The sequence below is a fragment of the Tamandua tetradactyla genome, chromosome 25, assembly GCF_023851605.1.
Source record: "Tamandua tetradactyla isolate mTamTet1 chromosome 25, mTamTet1.pri, whole genome shotgun sequence".
NCBI classification, from domain to species: Eukaryota; Metazoa; Chordata; class Mammalia; order Pilosa; family Myrmecophagidae; genus Tamandua; species Tamandua tetradactyla.
In genome coordinates, this window is record NC_135351.1 from 44210642 (window position 1) to 44215263 (window position 4622).

Below are 4622 nucleotides of genomic sequence, written 5' to 3' on the forward strand. Positions count from 1 at the left end.
TTTTTTTCATTTTTCAGACACAAACAAGACTTTCCTAACCTCCCACATGACTTGCTTTGGCCAATTCATGTGAGAAAAAAGCACATTATGTCAGCTGCACACAGCTCTCTGTGCTCTACCTCTCTGGCTAAGCCAACTGAAGAGGCCGTGTGTTCCAGATGGTGGGGCTGAAGGTGGCAGCTGCTCCCTAGCCTTGGATGTTGAGTCACCACACAGCTGACAGTTACCCAGTTGCTTCCACGGGACTCATAGCCAAGTCTGTCCATGGGGAAATCATCCTTGCAGGGTGAACCCCAGAATTCGGAGTTGGTTGCTTCCATAGGGTGAGCTAGCCCATCCTGACTGAGAAAGCCCATCTAGCTCCTCTGGAATGTTTGAACTGCATTTTGTTAGCATCTGTTTCAGCAACTACCACATTATATAATATTATTCAATTCTTTACACACCTATTTCCCTCACTAGGCTGTGGTTTCCGTAAGGAGGTGGGTCACATCTTACTACACTCCATAACCCCAACGCTGAACACAGTCTCTGGAATATGGATGCTCAGTGGATTTTTATTAAGGCCTGGGTCTCAGCCCTGTCTTTACTGAGCAGTCATTTAATAAGCAGGTGTTTTCAGCTTCCTCTTGTGAACACGTGAGTGAGAGTGACATGTATAAACCCCTGAAGGACAAGTGAGTTAACCAGAGTGAGAAACTTTGATAGTAAAAAGGGAAGAAAATAGGGGGTTGGGTCAGGTGGCGCCGCCGCTCGTGGGCAGCGCAGGCGTGGGGCGCACGCCCTCTGGCTTATTTCCGGTGCTGTGGGTCCGAGATGATGGAATCCAGCGCCTCTCCGGAGGACCCCTGGGTCAAGGTGGAGTATGCCTACAGCGACAACAGCCTGGACCCTGGGCTTTTTGTAGAAAGCACCCGCAAGGGAAGTGTAGTGTCCAGAGCTAATAGCATCGGTTCCACCAGTGCCTCTTCCATCCCCAACACAGATGACGAGGACAGTGATTACCACCAACAGTCTTACAAGGAGTCCTACAAAGACCCCCGGCGGCGAGCACACACTCAAGCCGAGCAGAAGAGGAGGAGGGATGCCATTAAGAGAGGCTATGACGACCTTCAGACCATTGTCCCCACCTGCCAGCAACAGGACTTCTCCACTGGCTCCCAAAAGCTCAGCAAAGCCATCGTTCTACAGAAAACCATCGACTACATCCAGTTTTTGCACAAGGAGAAGAAAAAGCAGGAAGGGGAGGTATCGACGCTACGCAAGGATGTCATGGCCCTAAAGATAATGAAAGTGAACTATGAGCAGATTGTGAAGGCACACCAGGACAACCCCCATGAGGGAGAGGACCAGGTCTCTGACCAAGTCAAGTTCAATGTGTTTCAAGGCATCATGGACTCCCTGTTCCAGTCCTTCAATGCCTCCATTTCAGTGACCAGCTTCCAGGAGCTGTCAGCCTGTGTCTTCAGCTGGATTGAGGAGCACTGTAAGCCTCAGACCCTGCGGGAGATCGTGATTGGAGTCCTGCACCAACTGAAAAACCAGTTTTATTGACCAGCACTTGGAAAACTGCAGAACCATCAAGAAGCCCATATTGAATCTTTCACTTGGCCACAGCGCTGGTGGGCCTGAGATTGAACCGTGGTTGCTTCACACAGCTGGCTTCTACTTGGTATTTGGTTCTCCCAGCTCCACCCTCTCCTCACTGGGGCTGGGGGATTTGTGTTTTGAAAGCTTCTGATTATTTATTATAATGACCATAAAACTCAAACCTACCCAGTCTCCACCTCCATCGTGCTCCACTGGAAGTACCTGGGATGGAGTTCTGCTCTGGGCATCCCAAAGAATTCCTACCATCTCAGCCCTTTTACTAAATTCGTATTTCTGCTCATGAGCTATGTATATTTGGAAACTACTGTTTGCCTCTGTTTGGGTTCTTGGGTAGCATTCAGCCCAAGTTTGGCTATTGTGGCAGTAAGTGGATGGAAGAATAGGAGGGTGAGAGGCAGCTTTGTGCCTAGGTTAGGGCTGCCTGGTTCCTGCTCTTGCCCCATGTTCCGCCCCCATCCTTCCTCCCCTTCTCTGGGCAGTAGGGGAGCAACCTCCCCACTTATTACTGCCATTCTCTGTTCCCACAGGTGGTATAGCATTGCATGTCATGGGCAAGTGTGACACAACATCACATAGTTTAACATTTTTATTTCCCTAAACACCAACGATGAAACTTTCCTAAAGTTACAATTTTGTAAAGTTAGCTGGGCCTCAGCTAAAATCACTCCCAGCCTCTTTGTCTAGTTCATCTGGGTCTCCACTTTTTCTCAGTGTCCCCAGGACTTGAGGGAAGGGGAGCAGTTTGGATACAGAAGATACGCTAAAGGCCTCCTGGGGTTCACAAGCCCGGAGAGTCCTGGGTGCTGCCTCATGCTTCTCAAATTCTGGTGTATAATAATCTCTCCCTATTCTCCTATCCCCCAAGTTCCCTTCTCCCTTCCTTACATCTCATAATCTGGGAATTTTGACTATCCAGAGGAAATTAAATATTTTTATATCAAATTACATTACAATAAATATTGCCAAATACTTTCAAAAAAAAAAGGAAAGAAAATAATTCATCATTATTTTTACGAGTGAAGGCCAGAAATGTCAGGGAACCAGCAGCAGAACTGTGTCTGTAGAACGCATTGGCATTCCTATGCTTTATGTGAAAATTCTCAATTTTTTTCTTCCTTTGTTTTGAAAAACTTTTGAAAATCACTGTGGATGAAAGAGGGCGTGAGGGATAGAGATTCTTCCCAGGCCCCAGAGCTCTCTGTCGCATTCTCACCACTTCTCACTTCTGATTCTCTGTGATACTCCAAAAGTGACCCTGCCCACTCAGGACACAATTCCAGCTGACTCCAGTGGAGGTTCCCACCTGGGAGGTGGGTCCAGCCCGTCACAGGGGTCTGTTTTAGGCCCCCACTAAGGAGGTGGTTCTGCCCCTCTGTAGGGGACTGTGGACGCCCCTCACCCGCGGCACTCAGTTCTCCTGGGCTTGCCCAGGGCCCCTCACGGCGGCCCCCCATGCTCTGCTCGATGCCTTCTCATACAGGATTGTGCCCAGCCTACATGAAGCATAGGCTGGAAGCTGGCGCGGATGCCCCTGGCAGCTGCCCCGACCAGTGATGGGGAGGCAGTGGTGGGCAAACAGCCCCCATGGCGCTGGGGAGGGAGAACTCCAAGTCGGGTTTACAACGTGGCCTGCTCCCTGCTGCCCACAGCTGCAGCTGCCCATGACTGCTGGACTGGCCTCCTGCCCTGGTGTCCCTGCCCCTGCCCCTGCTTCCTGGGACCACCTTGCACGAACTATTTTACTTGGACCCTTGGTGCTAGAAACCCAGCCAAAGAGATAGCCCATCCCCAGAGTGTTTCTTAGGTTTTAATCACTTATTATCTTCTTTGACCCTAATCCCCTCAAGGAAATAAAATAAAAATAAAAATGGCTTGTGCTTCTTGCACAAATAGACATTCTTCAATCAATAAAGAGTCTTTGGTGGGGTCGCTGATAAATCAAAAGAGCTGGGTGCTGACCATCCATGGAACACAGCCTTTCCTGGCACCCACCCTTGTTCCCTGAAGCTGTGGGGTCTTTACAGAGATGCTGCCAGAGCTTGAGAAGTCACGTGAGGTTCGCCACAAATGGCGGGGGCTCTACAGCCTCGTCTGTCTGTCTGTCCGGGTTTCGGGGCGTGTGCTCATCACTGGGAGGGTGCACCAGCCAGGCCTGTGCGTCTGCCGGAACGCGGAGATGCGGAGGAAAACGAAGCTGCCTTCCTCAGTGTTCTCGCAGACGGGCAGTCGCTCCTCAGGCCTTGTTATGTTTTGATTTCTAGCTTCTTCCCAGATACTCTTCTTCATGTTTCAGAGAATAATTTAATACAGCTTTCGCTGTGGCTTGGATATCCTCGGCGGATGTGAGAGTGAAAGCTTGCCTCCTTACCAGCAAAAGAGGCCCCAGAGAAATAAATAGATGACACCACAGCCATGATTTAGCACAAGACAGTGGCAAGGATAGGGAAAGCACCAGAGGTGTCTTAGAAATGCAAAGAGCTGTGCTTGGTTCAGCAAGTGGAATACATTCCTTTTCTCACATAAAATCTCTCAAGCTATAATAAAAGCTAATTATTAATAATAAAGGAGCTTGGAGAAATGGGCTGAGAAAGGAGATATGTGCAAAGTGGGCTGAGATCTAGAGAGAATAGCCAGGCCATTTTGGCCACCTGCGTCCCCAGGCAGCCTGTGGAGAGAGCCCTTCTCAGCCTCCACAGCAGAGAGAGGGGCCAGCACCCAGGGCAGCCTTCCAGGGGTCCCCACTAAATTGAAAATAGGTCTGAGATCATTATCAGTTTATACCAACCCGAAACTAGGAGGGGGCCTGTGCTGGTTTAAAAGTATTATTATGAAACCTAGAAAAGACATGTCCTTTAATTCCCATTCAGCATTGCTGGGTGGGACCCTTTTCATTGTTCCCATGGAGATGTGACCCACCCAGTTGTGGGTGGTAACTTTTGATGAGGTGGTTTCCATGGAGCTGTGTCTCCACCCATTCGAGGTGGGGTTACTCACTGGAGCCCTTTAAGAGG

The 4622-nt window shown here is 49.6% G+C and overlaps 1 pseudogene; it reads left to right on the top strand.

Annotated features, from left to right (window-relative positions):
* Positions 1–780: 780 nt before the first annotated feature.
* LOC143669145 (max-like protein X pseudogene) lies at positions 781–2089 on the top strand (annotated as a pseudogene).
* Positions 2090–4622: the final 2533 nt, after the last annotated feature.